The 14779-nt window shown below is 40.9% G+C and overlaps 1 long non-coding RNA gene across 1 annotated transcript in view; it reads left to right on the forward strand.

The window, feature by feature from the left end:
• LOC128584965 (uncharacterized) overlaps positions 1-14044 on the forward strand; it is a 46562-nt gene extending 32518 nt beyond the window's left edge. The window contains exons 2-3 of the long non-coding RNA XR_008379775.1: positions 13087-13265; positions 13925-14044. This is a non-coding gene — a long non-coding RNA (uncharacterized LOC128584965). The remainder of the gene's footprint in view (positions 1-13086; positions 13266-13924) is intronic.
• The last annotated feature ends 735 nt before the right edge of the window (positions 14045-14779 follow it).

The following is a 14779-nucleotide window of genomic DNA, read 5'->3' on the forward strand; positions in this document are numbered from 1 at the left end:
TTGATCTTTTGCTGATCTGTGTTAAACCTAGTGTAAACAGTGCCCTTTCCACCCTCACTAGACACTATGGGTACAGAGGCTATACCCCTGTTTACTATCTGCAGATAATGACAAAGGTATGGCATGCCATCCTCTTCTAAATAGACAGTGCAGAGGAGAAGGATTAAAGAGAGAAGAGAGCTCAAGAAAGAGATTCTTCAAATCTGTGTGTGAAGTGAAAAATCAAAAAATCTGAGTATGACGTTCTCAGCACGTTCCAATGCAATACATGTGGAATGAACCAGAATTGACAGAAAAAAACCTTTGAGAACTAAACTATGAAGGAAAATATTACTTCATATTGACCTCCAGACTTCACATTGACCTCCAGGTAACACACAAGCATAGCATATCAGGGTAGTGTTGAAAGGCTTTGAAAACTAAATTGCTATCCAAACCAGGGCCCATGGAAAATGGGCCAGAATATACATTCTGAACCTCAACAGTTTGACTATGTGTTAAAATATAAAATTTAAGTAAGAACCAGAGTTACATAATGTAATACGGAAAATGTCTAAAGTACAATACAAAAATCACTTACTCCAAGAGCCAGGGAAATCTCAACTCAGATGAGAAAAGACAACTAATAGGTTGGAACACCAGGATTACACAGATATATGTTGGTATTATCAGATAAGAATTTTAAAGCAGTGAGCATCAAAAATGCTGTAATGAGCAATTATAATCATGAAGCAAAAGGAAGTATAGAAAGTCTCAGTGAATAAATAAAAGCTATAAAGAAAAATCAAATAAAAAATTGCAACTTTAAGCTAGTATAAATACACTAGCTTAAACAAAAATCTTACTAGCAGATTGGAGATAACAGATTAAAAGAATCAGTGAACTTGAAGACACATCAATAGAAACTAGCCAATCTGAACAACAGAGAGGAAAAGAGATTTACAATAAGTAACAGAGCTGGGGGGACCTATTAGATCATTTAAAAGATCTAACATTAGTTTCATCAAAATTCCAGAGGAGACTGTGGAACTGAAAAGGTATTTTCAGAAATAATGGATAAAGACTTTTTAAATCTGCCAAAAGACATAAACATACATATTCAAGAAATAGACTGAACTCCAAACAGGAAAAAGCTAAAGAAATTCACACCCAGCTACATCATAATCAATTTTATGAAACTTAAAATAAATTTTTAAAAATCAAATCAGCCACAGAGAAATGATTCACTACTTATAGGAGAATAACAATTCAGATGGTAGTGGATTTTTCATCAGAAATCATGGAAAACAGAAAGAAGTGTCACATTTGCAAAGCACTAGAAGAAAAATGTCAACTCTAAATTCTATATCCAGAGCAGCCACTAAAATGTACACAACAGTATACTCAAAAATACTATAAATTAAAATGAAATAGTAAAAATTGTTCAACTTACATGTGGGAAAACAAGACAAGGAAAACACAGCAGTGAAAAATAGAGGAAAGAAAATAAAAATAATAAAAGGGCAGATTTACACCTTAGTATATCAATAATTATATTAAATGTAAATGGTCCACACACACCAATTAAATAAAAGAGACTCACTTTACAAGTAATGTAATAGAAGGTTAAAAATAAAAGGAATGAGCCAGATATACAATGCAGGCACTAATTTAAAAAAAAAAAATGAAAAAGCAGAAGTGACCATTTGATAACAGAGAAAATAGAATTTAGTGCAAAATAAATGCAGCACAATCTAATGTTGAAACTGTACTTCTTTGATAAATGTAGCTCACGTGATGTCCACCAAATTTTAAGGTACTCTCTGTTTCCCTTTAAAAAAAAAAAAAAAAAAGGAAAGAAAAGAAAAGAAAGTATCTTGTGCACTTCTGTGAATTCTGTGAGTCATTCCAGAAAGCCTGGACACAGTTTGGGAACCCCAGTTCTAGACTTGAATAAGTTGCATGATTTTTATTTGTAAGCTTTTTCAGTCGATCTTTATTCTTAGGGGAAGCATAAGGAGCAGTTGAGATATTAGGGGGTAATAGCATATAGGCAGCAGGCTAACTAGTGTGGCAATGCTGGTGGAAATTTTCTAGGGAACTTTATAAACTTGTTCCCTTCCTTTCTCCCTTACTCTGCTGCAGCATCACTATTCTTCTTATTTCTAAATATGCTAGGCATCTCTCAACCAGTGCCCTTTGCACTTGCTGTACCCTCTGCCTAGAATGCTCTTTCCTTAATTATCTGCATGCCTAATTCTCCAGCCCCCTTAAGATTTTGACTTGTTAGTGAGGCCTTGCTTGAAACTGCTATTTAAAACTGCCATACATGGCAAACAACATATGTGCTTGCTTGTTTTACTGTCTATGTCTCTCCCCTCACAAATGTAAAATCCTTAAAAACAGAATTTTAAAATTTATTTTGTTCACCTCTGTATCCCCAGCAGCTAGGGTAGTGTTTGCTACATAGCAGGGATTTAACATATTTAATAAATATGTTAAATAACCATAGTAACTGAGCCTCAAAGGAAGGTCTGTTGCTTAGGCTATTATTAATAGTAATAATAATTACCATCCTTTATGGAGTACAGACTAAGAGCTGAGCATTTTCCATATATAATCAATTTACCTCCATTACTACTTTTGTTGCAATGTGCTCTCTGCCTAGAATAGTGCCCGGCATATTGTGGGCACTTGAGTGTTAGCTGAGTAGATGGATGAATAATGAATGAATTGTCACAGGTCTCAGTTAATCAGGAAATTGTTTTCTCTTAAGTAAGAGAGGTACTTTTTACAATATTAACCATGTTTCTATATCATCTCCATATCTGTAAGGCGCTTTTATAATCTACCATCACCTACATTTGTAATGTGGGCACCTCTCCTGCCTGGATACATTCATTCTCATCAACACATTGTATGCATGAAGAAACAAAGTCAAGGGGAAGAAAGGCTTATTTAAGGTTACACAGCTTCTTAGTGATAGAGTCTAGAACTTTTTCTGAGCAAGACAATCCTTTGCATACTTTTTAACATAAAGTATGGCATACTTTAAATGTTTACAGCTAAAAAATTAAAATATTTACACAAAAATGCAACATAGAACAATCAAGCTATATACAAAATAATCAATCCTTATGTGTTACAAATGTTTAGAAAGGGCACACCTGTTTAAGGTTTATGAAGTGAGTACTTCAATGCTAGTCTATGTTGAACCCCATTGAAGATAATGTCAAAAGTCTAAATTTGAGGCCTCTTAAAAATTTGAGGTACAATTACACACAATAAAATGCACAGATCTCAGGTTTGTAGTTTGATGACTTTTGACAGACGTTACACCCCTGAGTAACCAAGGTCCCAATCAAGACTTAAATCATTGCCATCATCCTGCAAGCTTTCTTCAAGTCTTTTTCCAGCCTGTCCATTCACCCTGCCTCCCACAGGCAACTACTATTCTGATTTCTATTCCTGTAGACTAGTTTGCCTGATCTTGAACCTCACAGACATGGATTCATAGATTAAGCTCTCTTTTGTGCTGACTTCTTGACACCAGTGTGTAGGATTATGTAAACAGTCCTTATTTGAATGGCTGTACTCAGTTCTAATATTTATAGATTGGTGGATATTTATCACATTATTATTTAAAGTAAGTCAAAATTTACTTAATTAAAATTAATATTACATTAACCTTAGTAAAGGAGGTGTACAGATGATGATGATGATGACAAATTGGTATTTGAGAAATGCTGAAATCTGGCATGAATTCAGACTGGGTCTCAGGCAATCACTACCTAAATGACTGGGTGACGACCAAAGTCTCAGTTTTCTCATTGGCAAAATGAATATGCTCCTAACTAATTCTTATAGGATTGCTGTGAGACTAAAATAATGTAAGTTTCAAATTTATAACTCCAGGTTTGGCACAAGCACACTGCCCGATATACAGAAGTTGTCATTAGATTCAGGATGGTGAGTGGTTAAATAATCAGGATTTTCTTTTTAGCCTTAGACCTGGTACCACTGGTACAGCTACAGACCACTACTTTCCTGGGTATCTCCTCCTACTTCCTGTTATGATCAGCTCATGGTAGCCCTCCACTGGAAAATAAGAGGGGCACTGGAGGAAATGGTCTCTCCAGGTTTTCCAGGAAAATAGACATTCCAATCTCCTCAAATTGTAGGCATTATTTGTACATCCATGCTGTGAATTCAGGAGATATTTTTGCATAAAGTATTTTCCTACTGTTTTACTGTATAAGGCAAATTTCCCACTCTGGCCAGAAGCTGAAAATTAGGTCCTCCTCCATTCCCTTTGTATCTTGAATTTCTCTTTCAGCAGTTCTCTTGTTCATGCCTTAAATCTGCGTTTTGCCATCTGGGATAACGTTAAAGCCTCTCTGTCTCTAATCTTAATTTGCTCACTCATCTTTCCCATTGCAACAGCCTGGACTTGCAAAATGCCAAATTCATCAGGCCCAGCTTCTTTTGAGGCTTGTTTTCAGGATCCCAGAAAGAGGCATGTCTACCTGTGGTATCCAAAGCATTGGAGGGGCTTTCTCTCTTTACTTTTCTAAGTAAAATCTACCATTCATCAGATTGTTACTATGTATGCACGAAACACATTAAACATTGCTGTAACTACTTTGGCATTCCTTCCACTGAGAGTTGAGATCTGTGTCCCCTCTGATTGAATTGAGAAAGAGGTAATTTGTGAGTGCTTTGAACAATCAGTAGTTTATTTTATTATTATTATTTTATTTTATTTTATTTTTTTGCAGTTTTTGGCCAGGGCTGGGTTTGAACCCACCACCTCCAGCATTTGGGGCCGGCGCCCTACTCCTTTGAGCCACAGGTGCCGCCCCCAATCAGTAGTTTACAGTAGAAGTGATGATTCTACCTCTTGCCTCTTGGAATGCTCCTTTTGGTACCAAACCCAACACTACATAAGGAGTCCAACTACGGACAGCACCATGCTGTGAGGAAGCACAAGCCACAGCGAGAGTTCCTAAGGATGAGGTGTCATGTAGAGGAAGAGAGGCACATGTGGATGACCTCAAACCCTAATTTCTCCAGGCAGTTAACTCCATGCAGATCAGAGCATAGCCTTGTCCAAATTCTTGAGCTACAAAGCCATATGTGAGATTATATGACTGGTTTAAACTGCTGAGTTTTGGGATTGTTTATCATGCAGTAACTAGTAATTACACCCAATTCAGGACCCTCTAGTGAGTTCTGGCCCCACCACTTATTAGCTCTATGAGCTTGAATCTCTGTTATTCACTATAAAATGGGAATAATACCCAGGTTCGTGAAAGAGGAAGTTGAGGCACAAAAAAGTCTAGTAATTTGTTTAAGGCTGCCCAGCTAATAAGAAGCAGATCTAGAAAAGTATTCATTGCCTGATTGCAAATTCTAGCTATTATTTCTCTATTCTTTACTAACCTTTGAAATCTAAGCCTCGGTTTTCCTATCTGTAGAATAGGGATATGAAGAGCACCTTCCTTACAGGATTATTGTGTGCATTAAAACCCCACATACACACACACTCCAAGTACTTGGCCTACTGCCTGGCACAGAGTAAGCATCCATGATTATTTTTATTTTATTTTCTTTCCTGCTGAGGCTGCCCATGAAGGCCTGCTTCCTCCAGGTCTTCAACCTGTGGTAAACCCCATCAGAAGGGTGTCTTTAACTGAACAATGCAGAGCATGATTTTTTTTTTAATATTTAATGAATTCCTGAGGCTCTTGGAGAGCAATAGGAGAAATACCCTGTAAAAATCTATTAACGTCAATAAAATACCACCCAACTGGTTGGCCATTACCAGAAATTAAAATTTTTAAGCAGGTCAAACAACTCTTTTCAATTATTAGTGCAGTTTCCTTTTCTGGTCACCTTTTTGTCATTTGGGGGAAAGTATATATTCTTTTTCTGTTTAAGGTCCTGGACCCTGGCCTGTCCTCCCTCTCAATTCTAACCAGTGGTTTCAGTCGCTAACTAGGTGTTTATATTCCCTGCTCATCCATCACAGGGGTGTAAACTCCAAGCTCCAAATGATAGCTAAAAATTCAAAGTTGTCTGCCAGAAAAGGAGACCCTCTGAAAGGGAGCTCTCCCTCCTTTCCTGAGCTTCTCATGGTCAGGGGAGGTGCGGGGGCAGGGAGGGAAGGAAATGCTTCTTCCTCTTTCTTTCCTGATGGGAAGAGAGAAGAGAATTCACATTACCATGGTGGTGAATACCTGCCAAGTCCTGTGTTACACACCTTCCCAGATGTCCCTTATGAAATCTTCACAGTAAGACAGAATGACCTTGTGGTCTCCTTTGCCAGATTGAAAAATAGAGGCTGAAATGAAGCCATTTGCCAGGGATCACACAGCTAGCCAAAGAGAATGTCAGGATCCAAACCAAGGCATCTGGGGTCTGAAATCCCCTAGTGGTCATTAACTTTTCATGCTCTTCTTGGGAACTGGTTCCAGAGCTGAAACATTGGTGAAGGGGCTTGGTCCCCAGACAAGGCTAGGTTCAAATGTCACTTCTGGCACTTACCACCTCTCAGAGACAATTCTCTCATGATCAAAATAAACAAGGATGCTCAAGGGTAGTAGTGGGAACTTAATAAAATAAGGTTTGCAAAGAACTTTTCTGTATCAGAAGGTCCCCAAACTGCAGATATTGGTGTGGGCGAAGAGAAAGGGGAACACGTACACACTGTTAGTGGGATTGCAAACTAGTTCAGCCTTTTTGTAAAGAAGTACAGAGAAGCTTCAGAGAACTAAAAGTAGACCTCCCATTTGATCCCGCAGTATCATTACTAGTTATCTGTCCAGAAGGAAAAAAAAAGTATTTTATCATAATAAGACATTTGCACTCAAATGTTTATAGCAATTCACAATCGCAAAGATGTGGAAACAACCAAGTGTCCACCAACCCATGAAGGGATTGATAGATTGTGGTATATGTATACTATGGAATACCATTCAGCCATAAAAGTGATGGAGACTTGGCATTTTTTGTATTCACCTAGATGGATTTGGAGAACATTCTCCTAAGTAAAATATCTCAATAATGGAAAAGCAAGTATCCCATGTACTCAGTACTAAGTTGAAACTAGTAGATCAACAACTACAGATCCACATGAAAGAAAAACACAATTAAATTCAAGAACGAGTAGGGCCGGGGGAGGTTAAGTTCCCACCTATCAGATATAATGTAGGGATATATGGCACACTCTTAGGTGAAGGACTCAACTACAACTCGGACTTTGGACGTTACCTTACAAACAAATATAATGTAACCCTTATATTAACCCAAAATAAAATTAATTAATTAAAAAAAGAGATAACTATAATTTTTCCAATGCTACTCCTGCATAGAGAGCATCTACATCACGGTAGCAATGGTAACCCTGTTGGCCTGTATGCTTTCTTTCCAGATCTTCCCCCTTTCTTGGAAAGAACGACTTCTTGTTTCTCAAGTCCTTATCACCTGGCAAACAAGAGTGCTTGCCTTTAGTGGTCAAGCTAAGCCAAAAGAGGTTTGCAGTCTTGCTGAGTTACAGATGAGTCTCTTGGCTTTCCCGAGGCTCCAGCTCAAATGTAATTGGCCTGGGTGTGTACACTGGTACCCTCAAGTATTGGCTTTGCCAGCATCCTACAAATCCGCCCATGCTCAGAAGAGCAGAGCTGGAACAGCCCTCCTGACTGATCTACTATGGAATTCATTGGTTTCTGTAGCAGAGGAACCCAGGAGCCAGGCTACAAAGTACTATGCAAATTTTTACTATTTTCTTTTATTTTATTGTAGTTTTTTGGGCCAGGGTTGGGTTTGAACCTGCCACCTCTGGCATATGGGGCCAGCACCCTTGTCCTTTGAGCCACAGGCGCTGCCCAAATTTTACTATTTTAGCCTGGTACTGACACATGCCAATTTGTTAATATATTTCTTTTGTCATAACCTGTCACTCAGCTTTTCCAAGTTGCAAAGGGGTTGTGAAATATAGTCTCTCATTTGCTTAGAAAAAAAAGAGAACTAATCACTGGTAGTCATAGTAATATTTACCATAGTGTCCAAATAATACATTTTAATAAAAGATTAATAAAAGATGATATTTTTGAGCTCTTACCATCTGCCAAATATTGTACTAACTGGGCAATTTATTCATGATCTTTCATACTCATAGGCAGGCATGGTTGTGATTCCTGTTTTGTAGGTGTGCAATTGACAGCAAAGAGAAGCAAAACTGGTTGCTCAAGTTCACATAGATAAAAGAAGAGGAATTAGGCTTCAAATCAAGGCTGTCAGATCCTAGAGCCTGCCCTTTCAATAGCAAGTCACCTGCTCTTAACCACTGTGTAGGCAGATCAGCTACTCACTACATTCTAAGGCAGAAAGTTGCAAGTACTACAGGGGCCAGGCAAGCGACAGTTAAGCAGACTGGAATCAATTTGTCCAAAGTTGAGGCAATCACAGAATAATTGGAGGGGGAGGGGATAGAGTTGGTCTTTGAGTTGGATTTTGAAGGATAAAGAAGAATTTATCAAACAGATAAATGAGGAGAGTGTATTTCACCAAAGAATGTCTGTTCCATGAGGGCAGGGGTCTTGCCTTGCTCACCGCTATGTCTCCAGTGCCTTGAACAGTGTCTGGCACATAGTATATGCTCATTAAATTCTTGCTCAGTGATAGGACAAATGTAACGAGCCATGATATCACATAAGCTTTTCCATGATCTGGGCTGCAAGTGTCAGCAAGAGAAAGGGGAGTGTAAATGTATCTAAGGGAAAATCTTTGTACAGATACAAGTTGTAAGAATGCCTATCTCAGATTCTGAGGGGGGCATGTAAAGGCATTCTTATTTGGAGGCTGGCATCTTTCTGAGAAAGCTGTGGGCTGGAAGAAAGCAAATCAGACAGACCCTGGTGACATTCTGCTCTGAAGGTGCAGGATTTGAGGGGCATCCAGCTGTTTCTGATTGCAAGTGAGCTGCCTGTTGGCCCCATCAGCATCCTCCTCCTGTTTGGGAGGCAGGAATGAATGAACAAATGTGGTGGATGGACAAGAGCACTTGTCATGCTTGCAAAGCAATAGCTGGAGGAGCACTGGGAAAAGAGACCAGAATTTTATCTCAGTTAAATCCCACAGAGTTTTCCCACATTAGAAAGAAGGCTTGATTTTCTTTGGAGAGTTTGTTTTTGCAAGTTTGCCTTCTCTGTCCCTGAAGCTCTGTAATAATAAATAGTTATGAAAGAAAGTGTGTAGGGGCAACTCTCTCTTCTCTCCTATTTTGAATAAGGGAATTTTAGAACATCCTTTTAAAATATGATCTGGTAATTGGGTCAGTGGTCTTTGAGATTCTTCCCAGGAAAGTAAGTTGTTTTCATGTTGGCATCGTGGTGCACAATCCTCTCTTGGCAGGTCTTTCCCAGATGATGTAAAAAACACGATAAATGTGTCCAAAGCTCATATACACCATCTTCCAAGCTAATTTTTCAGACTCATTAACCCCTGATACTTGCAGACCTTGGGTATCTAGTCCCAAATGGATTATGCCCACCCCCTGAACACTAACTTTTGGTCTAAGCTGTCTTCTTTGCCAGAAAGTCACCATTGCTATCTCTATACACGCTGCCTGTCCAAATCACTACCCATCTTCAACGCGTGACTCAGCTGCCACCTGTGTAATGCAGGGGAGGAGAAAGAAAGAGTATGTGCTCAACTAGACTTTGGCTGGACTGAAGTGGCAGAACTGAAAACCTTGAAGACCTAAGCTCCTTCCACCCCTCTATGCCATGGAAGGCTAACAAGGAGTGACATACAAGCTTGATAGTGGCCTTCCCATGAGATCACCTAACACTGCTGAGTCCTAAGCACCATGCATTGCCCTAAGTCAGTGGTTCTTAATGGACCAAAAGACCTAATGCTGTGGCCCTTTAATACAGTTCCTGTGGGTCGCACCCCACAGGTTGAGAACCGTTGTCCTAAGTGCTTTATAGGGATGGATTTAACACAGGGTGACTCTACATTCCAGGTTGCATGGGGGCAATTCCAGCTTATACTCGAAGTCCCAGAGCAATTATTAACACTGTTGTCCTCCACTCTCAAAATTCCCCTGGTTTACAAGATATATTGTAAGCTCCCCTAGCTTGTTCCTCACGAAGCCCTGTGAGGTAGGATGCAGTTACTACGATGAGCCCCATTTTACAAGTGGGGTGACTGGTATTCTGAGAAATGCAGTGGGTTGCCTAGTCACATAGCTGGTAAGAGGGGGGGTTGGGATGTGAATCCAGACAGATGGGATCCATAGCACTCAAGGAAGAATAAGAGGAAATAGTCTTTATCTTAGAGAATTAAAGCAGAGCAGGTGATATGTCATTAAAAGATGAGAAACCATTGGGAGATCAGATGAAACTTTAGAATTAGGGTGGGATTTGGTCCACGCATCTTATTCATTTGATATGTACTTACTGAGGGTGAGTGTATGCAAGGCATGCAGGTGCTGGGCACAGGAGTCATGAATTAGACGCTCACACCCACATGCTTTCTGCTGTCAGTGAGTGTGAAGTCTGGTGGAGAAAACAGATGTGGAATTACACCAAACACTATCACCAGAGCTTTCTCTTGCACTACTTTCAGTTTACCCTAAAAGAGAGGTTCAAACTGGCTGTTTTCTGGAAACCTGCAGAAATGATCTTTAAAAAAGAAAACAACAAAGAATTTTTGGCAACACCAAAAATTAAGAGATTTCACCTTGAATAAAAGAGCACCTACATTCTGATTTCTCTTGGTGGAGAAAAAAACCTAGTAGATATGATAATATCTGGCCCAGCTTCTTCCACTGCAGAAATTAATTGAACAAAGTAGCAGCTCCACTCTTTAAATGAGAAATACAGTCTAGAGCTCAGCCGAGGACCCATCTGGGCCACATTAATTATTTATGTCACCTTCTTGGCTCCTAAAGGCATTTTGGCTCCTAAGGGCATTCGAGTTTACAATTCCTGCTTTACAGGTAGTTTTTTCCTTAAGTTTCCTTGTGGGCTCTTCTTTAAAATGTTTTAAATGTATTTATTTCCTGAGTTCCTTACTTACTTTTAACATGCTGGATTATATGCATTTCTTTTTAAACAACAACAACAACAACAAATTAGCTTTCTGGTGCTGCAACTGCCTTCCGCAATATCCAAGGCAGACATTGCTAATGGATCATGACCTTTCTCTCCCAAGAGCCTGAAGGGAGCCACCATTGCTTTCCCACACAGCTGCAGGCAGCCACTACTAATCAATCAGAACTGGCGGGTACATTGAAAGTCACTTGTTCTTCTAAATTTGTATTTATTTAAACTCCTTAAAGGCTAAAGAATGTATTTTATTATTTTTTACTCATACCCTGTCCGTCAAGATAGGGATAATGCTGAGACTTTCCACATGCATTGGGCAAATTAAGCTCCCCAGGCAGGCCTTATCAGAGCCCATCTGTCTGCCCACAGGGGTCTGCCGGGCTTTTTCTGGAAAAGGGGCTGAGTCTTCTGAGGGAGGAGAAGGGAAGAACAAAACAGCTCCCGGAAAGAGTGTCCCTCTCTCCTTTCTCTCTCTCTCTTTCTCTCTCTCTCTATCTTGCAAAAAAGGAAAAAAAAAAAAGAAAGAAAAAAAGAACGCTACAAACCCAGCCAAACGCTCATTAATTCACTTGACCTTCCAAAAGAAAATTAATTCCAACTTCACACCTACTGGCTGTGTGGCTCGGCTTTGTCAAAACATTGGCATCATTAGAGAGGAGATGACACGGCTTGAGGGGACAAAGAGTCTGCCACCTCCCCACGCTGGCTGAGTTAGTAGGAAGTGGCAGGAAGCACGCAGAGGCGCCCGCCCTGTCAGCTTCTCACAGTGGATTAGGCTCCCTTCTGTTGGCTCTGGAAATTGTTATCACTGTGGAGCTGCCGTGATGATTCTTACCAGGCTTCCTGGTGGCGGGCGCAGTCCTGCACAGGGGGCAGCCTTCCCAGGGGCCGTGCTCAAGGCTGGCAGACCCTGGGTGTGCACATTCATGTGTCTGCATGTATCTGTACGTGTATAAATATAGGCATTTCTGAGGGTGTCGTGTGTGTGACTGTGTGAGTGAAGGAGAGTGTGTGGCAGAGTGTACGTGAGATCTCACACTGGGCCTGAATGTGTGTGTGCCTGTGCAAGTGAATACCTATGCACACATACATGTGCATATTTGTGTGAGTAGTGACCATGTATGTGTGGATGTGTGTACAAATACACACATGTAGGGGAACCTAAGAGGGTCCACTTGTGTATTAGTGTCTGTAAATGTGCCTCTGGGGAGATGTATGTGCTATTGCCTGAAATTGTATGTATATGTGATTTTCCATGTGCACACGTGTGTGTAGACCATGTAGAGTAATGGTGTTTTAGGATGTGTATACTCATGTAAGTGTGTAATTGTGAAATGTTTGGGAGTGTGTGTGCAAACGTGTGTGCACTGTGTGTGAGTGTATTTTGTAGGTGTCGGTGTCCACATTTTCACATACATGAAGTTGTGTTTAGTGCTCCTTTTATCTTTCTAAAAATACCCCAGGGCATACCAGGGCTCCAGGAAATCAGAGACACCAAACTCCCATTCTTTTTTGTTTCTTTTTTTAATGACCTTGATAGTTGATATTTTATAAACTAAGGTAGTTATTATGACAAAACCCAGAACCTTTTGGACTTCTTAGCTTTTATTATTTTGGTTTTAAATGACCATTTTGAAAGTTATAAGAATTGGAAGGGGGAGGGGAAAGTGACAAGTGGGAGGACAAGGTGAAGGGAAAGGAGGAGGGGGAGCTGGGAAGGAGGACGAGGAGGGAAAGAATACGGAGAAGGAGGGAAAAGGAGGAGGAGAAGATAGGGAAAAAGAAGCGGTCATGGTAGGTGATGCAAAATATGATGATGATGACGTAATGGAGATCAAAAGATACCAATATTTCTGTCGAGGCCCAGCTTCAGGGAAGCCAAGTTCTAGTTAACACGGGCTTTTGGAAGTTGCCACCTTCGTGTCACCATGCATTGACCTACAGTGCACACCTGCCCTCTGCCCAATCCCCCCACCTCACTCCACTTCCCCAGGACAAGAAGAAAATAAAGCTGATTGGGATCCCCCAACATCAATCCCGGAGTTCTGGTTCAAAGGACGGTTGGGCGAGCTCTGCCCCGAGGTGGAGACGGAGTTTAAGAGCAGCTAGTGAATAATTGACCCGTGTGACTGGCAGAGGAAATTGCTGATCGCCTATCACCAAGCCCAGGAGGTAAGGACGGGCCCTCGGCACAGCCTTGTCCAGGAGTGGAAACTATGGCAGTAGCTTTGTTTCCAATGTATAAATAGAACTCTCTCCTTCCTTTGTCCAGGAAAGCCATGGAGACGATAATTGAATTAACTCTTGGGTACTGAAAAACTGTGCGCCCAGCTTTTATATCCCCTTTTAATTCTTCACATGACCACTATGAGGAAGTTCTTTTACTAAATGGAACCTGGGAAAAATCACTGATATCCAAACACTTTAAAAGTATAAAACTGGAGCTCTGCTATGATTCACCCATGAGTAGTACATAGTCGCTGAATTGCAGAGAGATGAAGTAATACACCCAAAGTCACCCAGCTCCAGTGCTAGACTGAAGTCCTTACCATGGCTGGGAAGCTCATGACCTCCCCAGCATCAATTCAGAGCCTCTTCCCTCCCTTCCCTTCTCTGAGCCTCAGTTTCCTCCCTTGTAAACTGAAAGTGACAAGAATTAACTAAATCTGCCATTTATTTAACAGCTAGTATACAACCGGCCCTGTGCTAAGAACTCAGCCCCTTTAGGATGTGGGAATTATTCAGAGCTTCAGCCTTCTGACCAAGTGGAAGGGGAAAGCATAGGTCTGAGCTCACAGTAGCAGCCCACTGAATGTGGCTCTTATTATCAGAAACCTTCTGGAATGAGCCACAGCATCTGCACAGGAGGGCAGAAGGCAGCCTGTGACCATGCAAACAACATCCTCATTGCAGACACGAGCAAGTCAAGAAGAGGGCTGTCATTCCTAGGAAATCAAAGGTGGGGAGGAACTGACATCTTTCCAGTTTCTTATTGTAGAACATGAACACTTCTCTCTCTTGCTAGTAGGAGCTGCCCTGCATGGTGGGTTTGATGAGCCAATGTTCCGGATGCTCTTCCTCCATTGTCTGAAGTTGAACAATGCACAAAACTTATGCCACATATCAGTGCTATTCCAGTCACTTTTTGTGTGTGTGTGTGTTGTTGGTTCTTCGTCGGCCAGATCATTCACTCACTAACCATTTGCGGAATGCCTACCATGGCTAATCACTGTCCTGGGTGAGTCTAGTATCCCCGATCCCACTTTGCTGGCATTTTGTACTTTTCTGTGCCTTAGACTCATTGAAGACCACAGCCTGAAACAAGCACCAGAGAGGAAAAGCATTCTCTTTTCAACCAGGAGCTAGTTCAGCTCCCAGCCTGCGGTTGGCACTTAAATATCCATGCCACGGTTGAATTAAATCACTCTGAGAAGAGTTGTGTTGAGTCACCCTGAAATAGCACCAGCATTGAGAACACAATGCAACTGGGGATGGGGATGCTCAGAAGACATGCTCTGACCTCAGGAATCCTGCTAAGCTCGCAGATGGGCACAGCTTGGGTATGCTGTAGGCCCTCAGAAAACATGTGTCAGGTGGAAGGGAAATAGGGAAGGGAACTGGAACACAGGAGTTCAACTTGGCCATGTTCATTCACATTTATTCTCAAACCTAGCTTGAGTTTGGAT

Source organism: Nycticebus coucang, chromosome 4, assembly GCF_027406575.1.
Source record: "Nycticebus coucang isolate mNycCou1 chromosome 4, mNycCou1.pri, whole genome shotgun sequence".
NCBI lineage: Eukaryota > Metazoa > Chordata > Mammalia > Primates > Lorisidae > Nycticebus > Nycticebus coucang.